This window comes from Aedes aegypti, chromosome 1, assembly GCF_002204515.2.
Source record: "Aedes aegypti strain LVP_AGWG chromosome 1, AaegL5.0 Primary Assembly, whole genome shotgun sequence".
Lineage (NCBI taxonomy): Eukaryota > Metazoa > Arthropoda > Insecta > Diptera > Culicidae > Aedes > Aedes aegypti.
Window position 1 is genome coordinate 281,836,535 of NC_035107.1, and position 21,846 is coordinate 281,858,380.

Genomic DNA, 21,846 nt, shown 5'->3' on the forward strand with positions numbered 1-21,846 from the left:
TATAGTTCAGGCTTGCAGATTGTAGTTCTGCTATAATATTGACATTCTTTTGAACAAAATTAAAATGAATTAATAAGTCTGAAATTAATATATTTTGTAAACTTTGTAAATTTTGTAAATCTTGTAAATTTTGTAAATTTTGTAAATTTTGTAAATTTTGTAAATTTTGTAAATTTTGTAAATTTTGTAAATTTTGTAAATTTTGTAAATTTTGTAAATTTTGTAAATTTTGTAAATTTTGTAAATTTTGTAAATTTTGTAAATTTTGTAAATTTTGTAAATTTTGTAAATTTTGTAAATTTTGTAAATTTTGTAAATTTGTAAATTTTGTAAATTTTGTAAATTTTGTAAATTTTGTAAATTTTGTAAATTTTGTAAATTTTGTAAATTTTGTAAATTTTGTAAATTTTGTAAATTTTGTAAATTTTGTAAATTTTGTAAATTTTGTAAATTTTGTAAATTTTGTAAATTTTGTAAATTTTGTAAATTTTGTAAATTTTGTAAATTTTGTAAATTTTGTAAATTTTGTAAATTTTGTAAATTTTGTAAATTTTGTAAATTTTGTAAATTTTGTAAATTTTGTAAATTTTGTAAATTTTGTAAATTTTGTAAATTTTGTAAATTTTGTAAATTTTGTAAATTTTGTAAATTTTGTAAATTTTGTAAATTTTGTAAATTTTGTAAATTTTGTAAATTTTGTAAATTTTGTAAATTTTGTAAATTTTGTAAATTTTGTAAATTTTGTAAATTTTGTAAATTTTGTAAATTTTGTAAATTTTGTAAATTTTGTAAATTTTGTAAATTTTGTAAATTTTGTAAATTTTGTAAATTTTGTAAATTTTGTAAATTTTGTAAATTTTGTAAATTTTGTAAATTTTGTAAATTTTGTAAATTTTGTAAATTTTGTAAATTTTGTAAATTTTGTAAATTTTGTAAATTTTGTAAATTTTGTAAATTTTGTAAATTTTGTAAATTTTGTAAATTTTGTAAATTTTGTAAATTTTGTAAATTTTGTAAATTTTGTAAATTTTGTAAATTTTGTAAATTTTGTAAATTTTGTAAATTTTGTAAATTTTGTAAATTTTGTAAATTTTGTAAATTTTGTAAATTTTGTAAATTTTGTAAATTTTGTAAATTTTGTAAATTTTGTAAATTTTGTAAATTTTGTAAATTTTGTAAATTTTGTAAATTTTGTAAATTTTGTAAATTTTGTAAATTTTGTAAATTTTGTAAATTTTGTAAATTTTGTAAATTTTGTAAATTTTGTAAATTTTGTAAATTTTGTAAATTTTGTAAATTTTGTAAATTTTGTAAATTTTGTAAATTTTGTAAATTTTGTAAATTTTGTAAATTTTGTAAATTTTGTAAATTTTGTAAATTTTGTAAATTTTGTAAATTTTGTAAATTTTGTAAATTTTGTAAATTTTGTAAATTTTGTAAATTTTGTAAATTTTGTAAATTTTGTAAATTTTGTAAATTTTGTAAATTTTGTAAATTTTGTAAATTTTGTAAATTTTGTAAATTTTGTAAATTTTGTAAATTTTGTAAATTTTGTAAATTTTGTAAATTTTGTAAATTTTGTAAATTTTGTAAATTTTGTAAATTTTGTAAATTTTGTAAATTTTGTAAATTTTGTAAATTTTGTAAATTTTGTAAATTTGTAAATTTTGTAAATTTTGTAAATTTTGTAAATTTTGTAAATTTTGTAAATTTTGTAAATTTTGTAAATTTTGTAAATTTTGTAAATTTTGTAAATTTTGTAAATTTTGTAAATTTAATTTTGTAAATTTTGTAAATTTTGTAAATTTTGTAAATTTTGTAAATTTTGTAAATTTTGTAAATTTTGTAAATTTTGTAAATTTTGTAAATTTTGTAAATTTTGTAAATTTTGTAAATTTTGTAAATTTTGTAAATTTTGTAAATTTTGTAAATTTTGTAAATTTTGTAAATTTTGTAAATTTTGTAAATTTTGTAAATTTTGTAAATTTTGTAAATTTTGTAAATTTTGTAAATTTTGTAAATTTTGTAAATTTTGTAAATTTTGTAAATTTTGTAAATTTTGTAAATTTTGTAAATTTTGTAAATTTTGTAAATTTTGTAAATTTTGTAAATTTTGTAAATTTTGTAAATTTTGTAAATTTGTAATTTTGTAAATTTTGTAAATTTTGTAAATTTTGTAAATTTTGTAAATTTTGTAAATTTTGTAAATTTTGTAAATTTGTAAATTTTGTAAATTTTGTAAATTTTGTAAATCTTGTAAATTTTAAAAATTTTGTTAATCTTTAAGTTTTGTGAATGAAAGCAAACTCATCACTAACAATTTTTTATGACTTACAATTCGATTTGCAATGCAAGTTGCAATGTAATAAATCTTTGATTTAGTTATTCATTTTATTTTCATTTTGTAATTTTTGTAAATATTGCAATTCTTCTGAAAAATTTGAATGTCAATCACGTTCATGACATGTTTTCATCCTTTGTGCCATCATGCAGGGATTAGATTTAATTTATTTATAATCTTTTTCAATTAAATAACGCCAGATCTTCCTAGGGCATCTCTTGATGTGAGTCAGGTTCGCCTTCTCTTTGCCTCTGAATGTGTCAAAGAGCAACGAGATGATATCCAACACCTACGGGCGCTCGTGTTTACAAGCCGAATGACACCTACTCTGGTCGCAAAGGGCCGGCGAAGAAGAGCCATTGCTACAGTTGTCGGCTGGCAATTTCCTGTTACACTTGTCTCTTCAACTTGCAGTTAGAGGGAAATTTGCGGTACAGTCGGGTATGCATAACTTGATATTCAAGCGAATTATTGAATTATAGAAAAAATCCACACGAAATGTCCTGAAGTCGAAGGAATAATTTTCTGTATTTCCAATATGTACTTTTATGACCATTTCTGTGAATAAGCAATATTAAATTTGATGATAATATTTTGCAAAATATTATATAACAGCTTTTAAAAAATGGACGAAAAATCTTGTTTTTTTTAACGAACGATCAATATTTTAATTTATAATATTTAAATTTTTCAATGCTCAGTTCATATTATAAATGTTGTTCAAAACAAGAAGTAGTTCAAATTTCTCTAAAAAAAAAAGGATAAGGAGGAAGAAGGAAACATGAAGTGACCGTAAAAATCATCGACTTATAGAATATCGAGTTGTTCAGATTCGACTGTACCTTGAATTGCGTCGGATGCTTGAGGGAAGAGATTACATCTCTCTTCTTGAGGAAACCGACACGGGCACATATAGTTACGGATCTTTCTCTGCCGGTCGTTTGACACTGACCAGTGACGTGAAAAATGATTTAAGCCATTGCACGGGTCATTAGTTAGCCTGTCAGACGACGATTTAAATATAGGCTGCTTCTATCGTATTCAAATGGTATCGTAACGCTTGGTTTAAGTCGATGCCAAAATTCGTGTTCTTCGCAAAAATGCTTCTCAATGATCGGAAAACGAGAATTTCCTCAACGGAGTACCCTCCTTCCCGGAAGCATCAAAATTTACACTTCACCTCACAAAACTAATGAACTTATCTTTTGGCTGCCATCACCGTTTGTCCAGGACTGGTTGGTCACGATACTCGATTTTTTTTGTGATATCGATGTTTTTTGACCCAGCACCTGCAAGAGATTGTGTTCGCTCAACTTATTCTCAATAGTATTTGTTTGTAAAGAAGCAGTGTTACCAGATTTTTGTTTGTTTTGTGTGTATAATTTGTGATCAAATCACATCAGTTGCGAGGCTATTGTGGAATTGTGGATTGTAATGTTATTGGGCGTGTCTGCAATTGCAGTGCAATTTTAACGCCTATATGCATATCTGATGCTGGTTTGGGGCTTGTTTTCAGTACTTATGGTTACTTAGGACATTTACATTTTTTTTTAGTTTTTCATTGAAAGTTTGACAATTGTAATTGCAAATACTATAGTTGGGTAGTCCTGCAGTTCCGCGCTCGGCATCAATCAGTACTTCTGCCATCACTGTTCGCCATGTTACAGTACAGAAGACTCCATTCGTACCCGCATGACCCTCCCATCCAAAAAGAGTTCCAGTTCAACAGAATCGAAGAATAAAAATGACAGTTCAATCGATTCTCGATGTCCCCATCGCCGATTCTTGTCTTTTCTGAAAGATATTTCTTTCTTGCTCAGCTTGATAAAAAAGCGTACCTAAATGTCTCCGTAACTTGAATCCATTTCCAAAAAATGCTGTGGAGCAGCTAGTTTGTTGTCCCAGGGAAGATCTCAGAAATTCGGTTGAATCCGATGCGGGATGATGACAGGAAGATGCGATAAAAATTATCGTCCTGCTGACTTATCCTTTCAACTGGGACGTTGCAAAAAACTACTGGCCATAAGAATCGTCTTTTGAACGGGCGGAAACAAACTGATATGACCAAAAGAGCTGCAGCTGTACCCGAATAAAAATAATATAGCTGAACTTATTCAAAAACCATTGAACGTAATGGTGAAAAATTTCCTAGAACTTCTTATTCTTGGATCAATTAATAGAGCACTTCCACTGTTATTAACTGAGATCTTTCTCTACCAAAGTTGCCATTTTTCGCATTCGTATCTCGTATGACAAGTACGATGATTCTCTATGCCCAGGGAAGTCAAGGGGATTTCCATTACGAAAAGATCCTGGACCGACTGGGAGTCGAACCCAGACACCTTCAGCATGGCCTTGCTTTGTAGCCGCGGACTCTAACCACTTGACTAAGGAAGGCCACATTTTATGGTTTAACTGGTGGAAAAAACGTAATAGTAACAATAAAACCTATTGTATTATAATTATTTTTTTTTATCTGGGTAGTAATCGATTTGCTGAGGAAGCGGAACCTTGATTAGGTCTGAAAATAGAACTGGAGAAAAAATGGGAGCCCATTATCTGCTTGGTTTTCCGAATCGGATTGGCGATATTGTTCATTGCTAATCGAGCTTATCGATTTTTGCACTTTACTTTTTCTTCTAAAAGAGTAAATAATATCCCGAATCAGTGTACATAAAATCCAAACAAGGACGAAATAAAATTGGTTGTTCATGTACGTAGGCACTTTCTGCACATGTTTTTGAGAAGCGTCAAAGCGAAACAAAGTGCAAAAAAAATGCGAACTTTCAATGGAGCTTTCCCATTCCTCAATATACTCTGAATATTCTGGGAATCGCCAGACAAAAAAAAACGACAATCGGAACCAGCTAACTGGCGGTAGTGCAGCATAAACAATAATAAAACCAGTAGAAAACGGGTAAAACTTGCAGGAAAACAAAAGTGCAACTCAGAGAAACTATATGACGACTAAAACGGAATTGAAAGCGAAATAATAATAATAAATAAACAGCATACCAAACAGGGCGACAACAACGAGAGCATAAAATTGCTTATATTTGACCGTTTCTCGTGGCAACTATTATGAACAACATTTATTTATTTCATTTTTTTAGTGGTACACAGAATACAGCTTCTGTGATATTGTGGAAGCACATCAAGAGACTGGGAACGGAAATTTAGGGCGAGTGCTCCTGAACAGATCTCCTTTTTATCGACAAAATATGGAATCAAAATGTGGGTTACTATATCGCTTTCTTCCAGTCTAATCTAATCTAATCGGGTTATCCATTAATTACGTAAGACAATTATTATTTTCGGAATTTTTCAACTCCCCCTACCCACGATAAAATTGTTTATTATATGAAAATAAAAATAAACTGTTTGGCACATAGGAAATTTAATATCCACCCTTCTCACCATAATTCCTTACGCAATTAATAAACGGCCCAAGGATGGAAATCTAGTGATCATGACAAAATAAATTATGCATCGCGGTTGTTCTTTATCATGCGAGCATAGCAACAACGATTAATCATTAGTCGTCAAGGCCTAACAACAAACTCCGTTCCCTGAAAAATGAATCGCTCGGCATGTGTGCTCACGATCACTTGTTCGCAAACCTACACACTTGAATTATTTTACGGATTCCTGTAAAATTTCAACAGCTGAACAGTTCGGTGAAATAAATTAACGGAGTACGGTTAATTTTTACAGTATTCGGTGAAAAATCACCGGAATCCGTAAAATTTCGACGGAATTACGGTGATATATTTCACCGAACTGTTCAGCTGTTGAGATTACGGTGAAATTCACCTTAAGAGCTTAGTGTGTAAGTCATAACTTTTCGAGGATTTTAAAGCTTTTATTCCGCGATCTGTCCTCTGGCATGCCATTTCTGATTAGAAAATCAATCGGGTAAGGTTTGGGCGGAAAATTATGCCGTGAACGCATTATGATTCATGTTAATCGCAACATGTTACAACTAGAGATGGTCGGGTTTCACATTTTTCAAACCCGAACCCGACCCGTACCCGACTTGTTTTATTTCTTCAAACCCGGACCCGACCCGAACCCGAGACAATAATTGAAAAGCAAACCCGGACCCGACCCGAACCCGAAAGTTTTTCGCTGTGTAAACCCGAACCCGACCCGAAACCCGAAATTTTTTTGTAAGAAAACCCCGAATAAAACCCGAGTTTGAAAAGATGGTCAATTTATCGTTTCTGATGCATAGGGAAGCTTTTAGGTTGTTACTCTGTTCACAATTCTCACCAAACCTGACCTAAACCCGACTCAAACCCGACTTTTTGTAAGCCCGAACCCGACCCGTACCCGATAATTTTGTAGCCTTCAAACCCGACCCGAACCCGAACCCGAAAAATTTCAAATTTTCAAACCCGAACCCGACCCGAACCCGTCGGGTTCGGGTTCGGGTCGGGTTTCGGGTTTGAAAACCCGAGACCCGACCATCTCTAGTTACAACAAACGGGTTGTCCCGCGACAAACAGTGCATCGGATGCTCCATATATCCTTAGTATGCGCGTGTAGTGAGCTGTTCAAATCATGCTTCTGCAAGAGTGACGGCCATCTTAGACCATTCAAATACTTTGTTGTTAGTCACTAGAGGTGATTTTTTCCATCCTTGAGACGGCCTAATCACGCATTAATCGAAAAACAAATGCTACTCGTGAGTAGAAATGGATAAGTCTCGCATACCTTTACAAAAGCACCTATCTAATATTGAGAGGCGCTTTTTGTTTACTGTCTCTTCAATCAATAACTTATCTACATTATGTTGCATTTTTTAATGAAACGCTAGTCAAGGATATTGTCTTTCGATGTGTAGTGAATAACTTCCTAAAGGCTTCAGTGTTGTACAGTTATAATGAAAAAAAAGAGTGTGAGCGAGGAGAAAATCTCTCTTTGTTACATAGATCCTTACGAAAGTTTACACGAGAAACGTTGGTATAAGTGCGAGATGAATGATGGAACAAGTTCCCTACAGCTTAGCTTAGCTTAGCTTAGACTGACTACACATATCAATGGTTGCTATTCCGTGATTGACCGAGGTCAGTGAAAATGCACAAAGAATCAACTAGAAGATCGGCTGGGATTGGCCAAAATCTTCTTCAGTGTGCATAATTCAGTGCCTCTATTTATACATGGTCAATAACGGCGCCGGCCACGTCCTTGCAGTCAGGTGGGATTGGGGGAAGGAATGTTAGTGTGTAACCTTTGCTATTTGGAGACCGTGTTTGCCTCTGCATCTCCACAAAGGTTACTGGGAGGGATGTTTGTTAATGGGGAGGATCGTTGGGTCACAGGATTCACTTTGATAAGCGATTAGACCATGATAAATAATTATTTGTGAGCTATAAATATGCTTATATGTAAATATAAAATTTTCTATTTGGTGTGAACAATATCTATGTAGAGAAAAATTATGCCGACACTTGAGTTGACGAACTTATCAAAGTTTGTTGAATAAAGTGAACCTTTCGCAAGTCTACACTCGTAGTGTCGAACCATTCAAAGTTTTTTTTTAATTACAAAAATAAAAGTAAAAGGAAAAAGGTGTTTTGAGTAAAAAAAATTTGACGTAAATAATTTATGAATCAGAGTTTATGTCGACACTCACAGTGACGAACATTTCATAGTTTGTTGAAAAATTATTAAAGATGCAATCATACATATTTTATAGATTAGAAATAGTAGCATGAAACGAGCTCACCAATTGATCCGTCATCCTTGAGCAGCAACAATCCACTTTCAGCTTCACTCGTTTGCTCGGCTATATGAAAACACACAGAGAAAATAGGCGCGCGTCCCGAGAGGGAAAACAACTGACGACTGCTCGGGCTTTCTTGACGCACTGCCAAGGAGCAAGCGTCAACGTCGAAAGATGAAAAAGAACTTATCGAACGCGGCACTTTTTCACTTTACTCGACCGATGCGCGACATGTTTGATCCTGCCCTCATCGCCGGCCCCCGCAGGAGCAAGCATCAAGGTCGAAGGATCAAACACAACTAAGCGATCACGCCACTTTTTCACTTTCACTCGACCGACGCGCGACATGTTTGATCCTGCCCTCATCGCCGGCCCCCGCAGGAGCAAGCGTCAAGGTCGAAGGATCAAACACAACTAAATGATCACGCCACTTTTTCACTTTCACTCGACCGACGCGCGACATGTTTGATCCTGCCCTCATCGCCGGCCCCCGCAGGAGCAAACGTCAAGGTCGAAGGATCAAACACAACTAAGCGATCACGCCACTTTTTCACTTTCACTCGACCGACGCGCGACATGTTTGATCCTGCCCTCATTGCCGGCCCCCGCAGGAGCAAGCATCAAGGTCGAAGGATCAAACACAACTAAGCGATCACGCCACTTTTTCACTTTCACTCGACCGACGCGCGACATGTTTGATCCTGTCCTCATCGCCGGCCCCCGCAGGAGCAAGCATCAAGGTCGAAGGATCAAACACAACTAAATGATCACGCCACTTTTTCACTTTCACTCGACCGACGCGCGACATGTTTGATCCTGCCCTCATCGCCGGCCCCCGCAGGAGCAAACGTCAAGGTCGAAGGATCAAACACAACTAAGCGATCACGCCACTTTTTCACTTTCACTCGACCGACGCGCGACATGTTTGATCCTGCCCTCATCGCCGGCCCCCGCAGGAGCAAGCATCAAGGTCGAAGGATCAAACACAACTAAGCGATCACGCCACTTTTTCACTTTCACTCGACCGACGCGCGACATGTTTGATCCTGCCCTCATCGCCGGCCCCCGCAGGAGCAAACGTCAAGGTCGAAGGATCAAACACAACTAAATGATCACGCCACTTTTTCACTTTCACTCGACCGACGCGCGACATGTTTGATCCTGCCCTCATCGCCGGCCCCCGCAGGAGCAAACGTCAAGGTCGAAGGATCAAACACAACTAAATGATCACGCCACTTTTTCACTTTCACTCGACCGACGCGCGACATGTTTGATCCTGCCCTCATCGCCGGCCCCCGCAGGAGCAAACGTCAAGGTCGAAGGATCAAACACAACTAAGCGATCACGCCACTTTTTCACTTTCACTCGACCGACGCGCGACATGTTTGATCCTGCCCTCATTGCCGGCCCCCGCAGGAGCAAGCATCAAGGTCGAAGGATCAAACACAACTAAGCGATCACGCCACTTTTTCACTTTCACTCGACCGACGCGCGACATGTTTGATCCTGTCCTCATCGCCGGCCCCCGCAGGAGCAAGCGTCAAGGTCGAAGGATCAAACACCGAATGATGGAACAAGTTCCCTACAAACGTAAAACGGTAGCAAGTGGTGCCTTCTCGCATTTGGCTGTGGTTCAATAGTTTTCTCTCACCTAGGAGTATTCGAAAGTCATAGGGATGCCACTACTGGCGATTTGACATCGAAACCATAGCTGGTGCTAATATATAATTGTCGTGTATAACTTTTATTTCATACCATACAGAATAACGTTCGTATTTTGGACCTTTCTAGAAAGCAAGTAAGTGTTCCTGCTTCAATCAGTTAATTGCCCGGACCACCCAGAAAATCAGAAGTCGTTTAGGAATTAACGTAAAAAGTTGTTTAGGGGCGATCCATTAATTACGTAAGACAATTTTCAGGGTTTTTCAACCCCCACTCCCCCCATGGTAAGATTTTTTGTATGAAAATTAAAAATAAATTGTATGGTGCGTAAGAAAAACCAAACCCCCCCCTCCCCCCATAAACCCTTACATAATTAATGAACAGTCCCTTACTAGTATGCATTGCATCACACCCGCACACCCGGTTTTTCAGATGTGTGCTCTTGAACATTTGAGGTCTGGCTTCGATTCATATTTACCTTAAGGTGAGGATGCATCGAAGCCAAACCTCAAAGTTTCAAGAGCACCAATTTGGAGAACCGAACACCCGTTTGAGCTGAAAACCTTATCGATTGGTCACCACCAGCGAGTGACTAATCGATTAAGTTTTCAGCTTAAACGGATGTTTGGTTCTCCAGATCCGTGCTCTTGAAAAATTGAGGTTTGGCTTCGATTAATCTTCACCTTAAGGTTACAGATATCCTCATATAAGGTTACAGATGAGATAATTTCATATACGAACAATCCGATTATGGACAGTTTATGGTTTAGCAAAGTTGTATTTAGGTCGATAATATATATGAATTAATATAATCAAATTGATGTTTTTGGCAACGAGTAGTAGTGTTTGATCTTTTGATCGTATCGCTTGCTCTCGCGAGAGTGAGCGATGAACACTTGTTTGGCGTACAATGTGTTTATGGAATAATATCGCGACTCCAGTTAGGCGTGAATATATCATGGATCGCATCACCAAAAATTGGTGACTCATAGATATTTACCTTATCCCACTAACCCAATATCCTTTCCGTGACAACCGTGGAGATGCAGAGGTGATCTCGGTCTCTAGTAACAACGGTAGTCACACCAACATTCCTTCCCTTCCTCGATGACCGTAAGGACTTGGCCGGCACCGTTATTGGCTTTTAAAGTTTGAGTTTTCGATTTGTGCACATTGAGGAATGGTAAGCTAATCCCAAGCCCCATTCATTCAGTCTCTGTACAACTTCGATTGCTCTGGTCAATCACAGAGTAGCAACTAAGAACTGTACTGTCATCTATGCTCATGCTCATGCTGAATCCTAATTCATTGATAACCCAGTCTCATAATTGTTATTGTAGAAGAAAGTGTTTTGTTTTTAATCAAGAGAATCAATTTAACAACTTCAGTAACATTTCCTATGAAATTGTGGTCTATTTTCAAACAATGCAATTCCAATAAATTATTTTTTTTTGTATGTTTGTCGAAGGTTAAACTCTTACATCTTACTCACTTTACTTTTAATGGCGCTACGTCCTTCAAGACATGACCTGTGTCACAATATTACGCCAACTAACTCGATCTATGGCTGCTAACCTCCAGTTTCTCGATCGCCTCACACTTCCAAGATCCTGCTCCACTTGGTCAAACCACCTAGCTCGTTGCGCTCCTCTTCGTCTTGTACCGGCCGGATTCGGTGTGAACACCATTTTTGTGGGATTGTTACTCCCATGTGCTGTTTATGTTTTGCTGAGAATCTATCTGAGCATTAGCAAAAACACTCTCAAACAACATCACTTTGCATTGATGACGGAGTGCAGATGGACGGCACTCTACAAACGAATCACACAAACGTTTGTTTACTTCATACATGGTTTCACTCTTATGTTTCTTTGTTGCAAAAATTTCTTCTTGAGTGTAGGATAAACGCTCCCTTAGTGGAGGTAGGGCGGCGTCCATTTATAACGTAACGGTTATATAGTAAATTTTTGACCCCTTCCCTCCCCGCCGGAACGCTTTTGCATGAAAATTAAAAAAAGTATGGGCCGTAACGCTTGAGCCGTAGTCGTGTCATTGAAACACATTTTCTTTATTGAAAAAAATTTGTGCCAAACCAAAGATGGTTAAAAGGAAAAAGATGATCGACTCTTTATTTTGCCATATATTTTATCGACGACACGTTATTCAAGTAACACTACTGCCATCTGTTGAGTCAAAAGCGCGTAAACATTATATTCAGCTAAATTAAAATCATCGTGCAATCAAAAAACGAAAAGTGGCAGAAATCAAAACAACCACGCTTATAAATTGTTACACAGAAGTGAGTTCGACTCACATAACATCAGGCTTTTCTGGAACAACACAAAATTTGAGTAATTTCTATATATACTAAAAAATGTTCATGTGCTGTTTTTTTTTTCTTCTTTTTCTCACATTTTATGCCATTTAGAGATGATTGGCAATGTCGCACATCCTCGTTTGAGCTGTGTACCTTTTTTCAAGCGTGAATGTCATTAACTAACACCTCAACATCTGGTGGTCACTAGTGGTGGTAAGCTCCATCGAAGTTAATACGTGATTGGCGTATTAATTTCGATGGAGCTTACCACTATAGGAGAACATTGCATATTAGTTGTCTTCTGACTCACCAGAGCGGCACTATTCATGTCGCCTAGAAAACACGAGAGTCGGTTATCTTTTTCCTTCTAACCATCTTTGTTCTGACATAACTTCTCTATATAGGACAATTTTTGTCAATTTTTTCTAGCTGTCGTAAATAATGTAATAAAGCAAAGAAGTTTAAAAGTTTTGTCCGCTCAAGGTCAGAAATATCGTCTGATTGTCGTATACTCTGATGATAAACTTTCCACCTTCGAAAATTACACTTTGTTGTTGAAAATTTTAGTTGGTTTAGTATCAGAGGATAGAGAAGTTCTTAGAGAACGTGTTTTTCATGGTCACAAAAAAATATTCTGCCAGGATCATAGTTTTGAGTTCATTTGCGTCTTATAAGTTTGATATGCCTTTATTTTTTGTATGAGTTCAATAAAAATAAATATTGAGGTCTATAACAGTTATTTTGCGTATGAATTTTGTTCCTTCGGTTAGAGACAACTTATATGAATACTAGCTCATAGGTTTTGAGCAAAACAGAGCCACATATTACACTTATATGAAGCTTCCCCCACGGCTCTCCAAAATGAGATGAAGAATCTCACGCCATTGTTGATGTTCTAGAGGCTTTCATTACAAAGATATCGAACTCGACGACCGCACGGTAAAATTTTAAGGTGTTAATTCCGCAAATGTTGCCCAGTGTACTTACCAACACTGCCGAGCAATGATGGATGGGTTTGCCTACTCTTTACATTTACATCCTGGTTATTGTTCGCCGCTGTTTTAGTAGGTAAATAGAGAAGAGGGCATAGAAAAAGCAAAACAAAAATAAGTAAAAATAGCTAGAAAAATCGGCCATTAGGAAAGTGCGATAGATTGATTAAAGTTTCAATTAAAATAATTCAGTGAAATTCAGAGAATAGCAACAGTGTGGAAGCTTGAGGAGTTGTATTTGCAGCACAGTAAAACATAATTGCGTAAGATACATGACATTATTATCGACTTTATTGAGCTAATTAATTGATTAATTAATGAATTGAATTCAAGGTTGCTATTTCTACCAAGCTGTCCGGGAAGGCTGTGACCTGAAAAAGAAGAAAAAGAAGATTAAAAAACTGTATGATTGTAAGTAATAAGAAAATAATTGAATTAGAATACAAAAAGAAATAATAATTTTGCGAACATAAACAGGAGCAGAATATCAAAATAAACAGTAGAAGTTGCTGGATGAAGAATTGCTCTACGGAAACGGTGGTGTTGAAAAAGGAAAGATAGAAACCAATTGTTGTAAGTAGTCGTTTTTATGAAATAATTGTAAAATAACCAAAAATATAAAAATTACAGTTTGAGCTGCTACCAAGAAAAAGGCTGCTTCAAAAACAGGTTCAAATCCGAACATACTCAAAAACAATTGTATCAGATTTGGATTAACCCTTGACGCACCATGGCCGATCCAAATGCAATAAATCTGGATTTCACAGAGACTGCGTGTGCGGCGTGCGACGATGTTTCTACCGAGAACGAGCGAATGATCGGATGCGACGGTTGTCAGCTGTGGTTCCACCTCCGTTGTGTAGGACTGTCTATCGAAGATGCGGAGAAGAAGAAAAAGTGGTACTGCGCTGATGAGAAATGCCAGCAAGCGAAGAAGAAGAAGAAGAACCCCACGAAGAAGAGTGGTGAAGATTCAGACCGTTCCAGCGTCAAATCCGACGCAGTGCTCACCTTGGAGCAAAAGCTGAAAGCGATGGAGGAAGGCCAAAAGCGAATGGAGCAAGAGCTGGAAGCGGAAATTATTTTGAAGCGCAGAGAAAGTGAAATCAAGCGTTCCCTAGAAAGGAAGCGAATGATGCTGGAGAAGCTGGTTCGTGATGAGGAGGAAGAACAAGAGAAGCAGTTGCAGGAAGAAGTTCTACGGGAGCGTAGGTTGCAGTTGGAACGTATGAGGGCCCGACAACAAACATTCGAAGACAATATGTTGGCATTGGACAACGAAATGGCTAATTTTCAATTTAGCTCTGGGGATAAACATAAGATTCGTCGTGACGCTGAAGTGGGGGAGAGTGTATCCAAAATGAACCATACGCCGTTGCGTAATCCAGAGGTTGGAAAGCTGACAGAGCAAAATATGAAAAATCTGAAGTTCGACGAATCCGATTCTGACTCCAAAATCGACAACGAAGACGACACTGGCGATGATTCCGGAACTGCCGACAGTGAATCTAGCGATGAATCCCGTGCTCCGTTAACTTTGAAAGGTGGGAAAGTGTCGAGCGGTAAGGAAAAGCGCAAAACCGATGATTTGTGTCAACATGGACAAGGAAAGTTGCAGAACGCACCTACCAAAATGCAGTTAGCAGCCAGAAGTGGAATAAGCAAAAAGTTGCCAACATTTTCCGGCCAACCAGAAGAATGGCCACTGTTTTACGGGATGTATGTAGCATCGAATGAAGCCTGTGGATACACTGACGTGTAAAATTTAGTGCGACTGCAAGAATGCCTGAAGGGTCCAGCGCTTGAGATGGTCCGTGGTCAGCTGCTCCTTCCTAAATCAGTCCCAAAGGTGATTGTAAAACTACGCCAACTGTACGGTCGACCGGAACAACTATTACAGAGCCATCTTGAAAAGGTTCGCCGATTGGAATCTCCGAAAACAGGAAAACTTGCTAGTTTCATCCCATTTGGTACTGCGGTCGAGCAACTCTGCGAGCATCTGGAAGCAGCAGAGCTAAAACAACATTTAGTAAATCCGTTACTGATCCAAGATCTGGTAGATAAACTACCGGACAGTGACAAGCGGGAGTGGGTGCGCTTCAAACGCGGCAGAAAGAAGGTAACGCTTCGTACATTCACCGATTTCCTATCCGAAATTGTGTCCGAGGCATGTGAAGCGAACGTTAGTTTGGAATACAAACCAGCAAATAAGCTCGGCGGCGAAGGACGCTCCGGAACAGGAAGTGGAAGGTCGAAAGGTACACTGTTCAGTCATAGTGAAGGGGAGACTCTACCGACAAATTTACAAACTGGAGGAGAAGAACGAAGGAACTTGAAGTCTTGTAAAGTGTGTCAGCGAACAGATCATCGGCTGCGATACTGACTTCAGAAATCTGGCACATGCGGATCGAATAAGAATCGTCGAGCAGTGGAAATTGTGTAGAGTGTGTTTGAACGAGCATGGAACGGCTCCCTGTAAGTTCAAGTTGCGCTGTAATGTTGGAGACTGTCGACAGGCGCATAATTCGTTACTTCACCCCATGGACAGCGTGGTCGGTACCAGCGCACATATTCGAACAAACAGCGTGATGATGTCCGTCTACACTGCGGCGATAAAACTATCACCGTCTTAGCGTTTCTTGATGAAGGTGCCTCGGTGACACTTGTGGAGCGGAAACTCGCGGATCGTTTGGGAGTAGTCGGAGTTCACGAGAAGCTCACCATTCAATGGACGGCAGATATAGAGCGAGAAGAGCTTAACTCTACGAGGACGAATATATGGGCTTCATCAGAAGGAACGGAAGAGAAGATGTTGTTGACCACAGTGCACACGGTCAACAAACTTATGTTGCCAGCACAATCGCTGGATGCCAAGGAGCTGAGTCTTCAATACGAGCATTTGCGAGGCTTAACTATCTCCTCTTACAGTGGACGGCCGGAGATGCTAATCGGTCTGAATAATTTGCATTATTTCGCTCCACTTGAGGCAAAAATAGGCGCAGTTATGGAACCAATTGCAGTACGGTGTAAACTCGGGTGGACGGTTTACGGACCGAGACGGACGACTACCGCAGCAGCGACTACCGGCATCGTGAACTTGCATCAAAATATCACTAACGAAGATCTCCATGATCTGCTTAAGAACCATTACGCTGTTGAGGAATCTGTGGTGGCAGTGAAGCTAGAGTCAGCAGAAGACAGGAGAGCTCGTGAAATCTTGGAGTGTACCACTAAACGAATCGGAAACCGGTGTGAGACAGGCCTACTGTGGAAAACAGACAATCCGTCATTCCCAGACAGTTATCCGATGGCCCTACGCCGTCTAAAACAATTGGAGAAGAAACTGGAGCATAGTCCGGAACTGCGAGAGAACGTCGTCAAGCAAATGGGCGAGTATCAAGAAAAGGGCTACGCGCATTTAGCTACTCCAGAAGAACTTGCTACCACAGAGCCAGGAAAACTATGGTATCTCCCACTAAATGTTGTGCTCAATCCAAAAAACCTGGCAAAGTACGGCTCATTTGGGATGCCGCGGCAGCCGTTAAAGGAACGTCTCTAAACGCACATCTGCTGAAAGGACCGGATATGCTGGTTCCTCTGATAACTGTTTTATCAGGATTCAGGAAACAACGAATCGCCATAGGTGGAGATCTCCGTGAGATGTATCACCAAATCAAGATCGTCAATCAAGACAAACAGTTCCAGCGCTTCCTTTTTCGAGAGAACCCTAAAGAACCTCCTCGCGTGTATGTTATGGATGTCGCAACATTTGGGTCGACGAGCTCTCCGTGTTCGGCTCAGTATGTGAAGAACAGGAATGCAGAGGAATACGCTGGACAGTTTCCAGAGGCAGCTACAGCAATCATCAAATGCCATTATGTAGACGATTACTTTGACAGTGTTGACACAGTTGAAGAAGCCGTAGTGCGTGCAAAGGAAGTCAGTTTTGTGCATCAGAAGGGCGGTTTTGAAATTAGAAATTGGATTTCGAATTCAACTGAAGTGCTCGATAGTTTAGGTGAACAAAAACCGGTTTCGACAGTACATTTCACTGAAGATAAGACGACGGCACAAGAGCGAGTGCTTGGAATGATCTGGGATCCAATATCAGACGAGTTTTCCTTCTCTACAAAACATCGGGAACAGCATCAACCATACTTCAACGGTGAAGAACGGCCGACAAAACGAGCAGTGCTGAGCTGTGTAATGGGTTTTTTCGATCCTCTCGGATTGATTGCTCCGTTCACGATTCATGGCAAGATCGTAGTGCAGCACTTATGGCGTAGTGGCTGTGAATGGGACCAGGTTATCGACGACAACTGTTGGGATATGTGGCAGCGTTGGACTGGTCTGCTAACAGAAGTGGAAAACGTTCGCATTCCCCGATGCTACCTTGGAAATTCTTCATCGTCCGACGTGGAATCCATTGAAGCACATATTTTCACTGACGCCAGTGAACACGCATACGGCTGTGTAGCGTTTTTGAGAGTTATCGTGAGAGGATTAGTTCGATGTTCTTTGGCTATGTCTCGATCGAAAGTGGCACCGCTGAAACGACAGTCAATCCCACGATTAGAACTAATGGCAGCTGTTCTTGGTGCTCGAATGAGTCGAACAATATTGGACACCCATTCGATGAAAATTGATCGGTGTGTGTTATGGACGGATTCTCGAACGGTTTACAGCTGGATCCGATCTGACCAACATCAATATAGACAATTTGTTGCGTTCAGAATTGGAGAGATACTCGAGTTAACAAGATCAACGGACTGGCGATGGATTCCGACTAAGCAGAACGTGGCGGACGTACTAACAAAATGGCATCGTGGTACACTGAACAGTGACGGAGAATGGTTTAAAGGTGCGTCGTTTCTTTACCTACCAGAAGATCATTGGCCGACTATCGAAGCTCCAGTAGAACCGACAAACGTAGAAGCGAAGGGTTTCGTAGCATCTCATGTCGTTGTTGACGTCGATCGGTGTTCTAGGTGGACGAAACTCCAAAGAGTGACAGACTTGCATGGCAGTTCGTGCCATACATTTAGAAGTTGTTGCAAGCCTTTCTACACAATCATGCCTAATGGCTATAAGAAGGTTCAGTTGTAGGAGAGGTGTCCCAGGAGAGATTTTCTCAGACAACGCGACGTGCTTTAAAGGTGCTAACAACGAAATGCAGAGAATATATGCGGAATGTGCAGACAAGGTTGTAAGTTCGGCGACAGCATGTTACTTCAAACCACCAGCTACACCACATATGGGTGGTATCTGGGAGCGGATGGTCAGATCCGTTAAGGCAGCTTTGAAGGCGTTGGATGATGGACGATCATTGTCAGACGAGGTACTACTGACGACACTAGCCGAAGCAGAAGATATGATAAACGCTAGACCGTTGACATACGTACCACAGGAATCAGCAGATGAGGAAGCGATCACACCAAACCATTTCCTTCGTGGGTCGGTCACAGCAACCGATATGATAGTAGATAATACTGTACACACAACAGATAATCTACGTGATGCCTACAAGCGTTCACAGAAACTGGCGAACGAAATGTGGGAGAGGTGGTGCAAAGAATATTTACCGACTATTAACAGACGAACCAAGTGGTTCCAAGAGACGAAGCCGCTGCAAGTAAACGACTTGGTGTTTCTCACGGATGGTAAAAATCGGAAGAGCTGGATAAGAGGAATTGTAGAAGAAGTGTTGCAAGGACCGGATGGACGAGTAAGGCAAGCAATCGTACGGACGGCTCAAGGAGTATACCGGCGGGCGGTGGCCAACTTAGCGGTGTTGGAGATCTGAAAGTAAATCCTGCGAACCTCAAGGAATGCAGGATGTTACGGGTGGGGGCGTGTTAATTCCGCAAATGTTGCCCAGTGTACTTACCAACACTGCCGAGCAATGATGGATGGGTTTGCCTACTCTACATTTACATCCTGTTTATTGTTCGCCGCTGTTTTAGTAGGTAAATAGAGAAGAGGGCATAGAAAAAGCAAAACAAAAATAAGTAAAAATAACTAGAAAAATCGGCCGTTAGGAAAGTGCGATAGATTGATTAAAGTTTCAATTAAAATAATTCAGTGAAATTCAGAGAATAGCAACAGTGTGGAAGCTTGAGGAGGTGTATTTGCAGCACAGTAAAACATAATTGCGTAAGATACATGACATTATTATCGACTTTATTGAGCTAATTAATTGATTAATTAATGAATTGAATTCAAGGTTGCTATCTCTACCAAGCTGTCCGGGAAGGCTGTGACCTGAAAAAGAAGAAAAAGAAGATTAAAAAACTGTATGATTGTAAGTAATAAGAAAATAATTGAATTAGAATACAAAAAGAAATAATAATTTTGCGAACATAAACAGGAGCAGAATATCAAAATAAACAGTAGAAGTTGCTGGATGAAGGATTGCTCTACGGAAACGGTGGTGTTGAAAAAGGAAAGATAGAAACCAATTGTTGTAAGTAGTCGTTTTTATGAAATAATTGTAAAATAACCAAAAATATAAAAATTACAGTTTGAGCTGCTACCAAGAAAAAGGCTGCTTCAAAAACAGGTTCAAATCCGAACATAAGGTATACTTCACTAGTGAGGCGAAAGTAACAGATAAAAATCATGTCCAAAGCGAATTACTGAGTCTTAAAAGATTGAACAATAAATATGATGAATAAAATTTATGTTTCGTTCACATTTTCTATATAAAAATCACCATAAAACATTATATGACAATTTTCGCATTTTTTTATGGACCATACTGTATACTACCTTCAACGCCTACTTGTCCCATGTTCTATGTAAACCTTATGGACCGCGGGACAAATGCGCGTAGAATGGCAGTATAGATATCTTTCGGAAGATCACTAGTTACACTTGTAGATCTGTAGCCCTGTACTCAAAGAAGTTCTTGTATAATCTGAATGGAAGTTGAACTCAAAACTTGACGGAACATATGTTCATGAGTCTATTTGTGTACATATGTTGTTCATAAACCTTAGAGAGACCATTAATTATACTTGAAAATTTGAAGACCTGAACTAAGAGGAGTTTCAAGATAACCTTAAAAGCTGCTGAACTCAAAACTTGATGAAATTTCAAAGGATTTATCAGGAGAAATTTTTAATTGAGTAATTGTGGAGACTTCTTGAGGTTACTCGAAAAAAAAAACCAGTCATAGGAGACATTTCCGTTCAGTTCTTCCATGATCATCCCTACGAATAGTTCCATCACATAGCACCTGTTCTAGACTGTTCAAAACTTTCCCATTTCTGGCCCTGGCATTCGCTCCCAATCCTAGGATCTCTTCCCAGCGCCATCGCCGCATTCGAAAGTAACCTCGCAGTTGTAATACCATACCTGAACTTTTACCTGCCCGGCACCATTTGGTTGCAACGAACACCAGAAAAAAAAATGCTCATAATTTTTCCCCACGTTTGCAACCTGGAACCGCGCTTTTTTCCGGCACAACCAACGGAACGTGGGGCGAAACTTTCTCCCGGTTGGGTCCCATTCATCATAGTTGTCCCCGTCCCGTCTTGGACTCCCTTTTGCAGAATTCGTTTAATACCCTCGGAACCCCATATAACGGGACGGGACGGGAGATTACTTTTGTTTGAAAGGATGCTTTTTTTTGCCCCGTCCTGCTGGACGCTTTTTCTGTTTTCCCAGTTGCAATTTTCGCCTTCCGACGCGGAACCGTTCAAAAACATACACACTAGGGTGTTCCAGGAAAAAAACAATGTTGGGAAAGACATTGTGCTCATCTCAAGACTGGAAGATGTGCTTATTTGTAGGACGAATCAACTTTCAAAAAAGTCATTTAGAGAGGTTTTGTCATATCTTCCTTTATTTCTTCTTGGCACTATGTCCTCACTGGGAAAGTTATCCGTGTTCAGGCGAGGATAGATTGCCAACTGGTGAGCTCGTTTCATGCTTATAATAACGCATTTTTATCGTGGCAATGTTTCGTTTTTGTCGACATCATTCCTTATTCCTGTTTCATACAATTTTATTACACGCATATCATTCTTTTATCTTCGTTAATAAAATACCTATGGTTTTTGCCTGGGACACCCTGATACACACAGAAAAATTGCCATAGTCGGGCAGAAAGGCCAAAGGTGTGGAATTTGAAACGTGTTTTCCTTACCCACACCCCCTAAAAGACCCAGACCCCAGTGCGGTCCACAGCATTTGGATCTGGTCAGTTTTTATTTCGTTTTTTTTTGTGAAATTTATCTCATGTTTCCGAGTTTGGGGATTGGAAGGCCAATGAAAGGCTACATAACTGTGTTGTTGATTTTTTTTTCATTCCGGGCTATAAATAACCTGGGCTCCGAAGGGATTTTCCAGGAGATAATGTTTGTAATTGAATCGAATGGAAGCGTTAAAATGAATTAACTGGTGTTACGGAATTGGCTTTCTCAGCACAACGGGAAGCGGTTTCCGTTGAAGCAGTGGTTTTTTTATTATGAAGTTAATTCGAGTGTTGAATTTTTACAGGCATCTATTGAGGATCTTTCTATATATTTTTATCCACTTGGTCCTACATCAATAAATTAGAAATTATTCGTGCGTATAGTGTACTCAACGTGACGGTATTAATTCAAATTATTCAGCTCATGGTTGCGTAAGCTAGTATTTTTTTCCTGATGTTTATAGGGAATTTATCACAATTAGTTCTCTTTTGCTTGAAACAAATTATGTTCCTTGGGAAAAAAATTCCTTGTGAAATAAATCATTTCCAATCATGTATTGGACTTGTCAATGTTGATTCAATTAATCTGTAATTTCCATGGAAAAGTTC

At 38.4% G+C, this 21,846-nt stretch overlaps 1 protein-coding gene across 1 annotated transcript in view; it reads left to right on the forward strand.

Annotated features, from left to right (window-relative positions):
- The window catches only part of LOC5575465 (5-hydroxytryptamine receptor 1), a 324,994-nt gene that overhangs the window by 277,033 nt on the left and 26,115 nt on the right, over positions 1-21,846 (forward strand). The window lies entirely within an intron of this gene.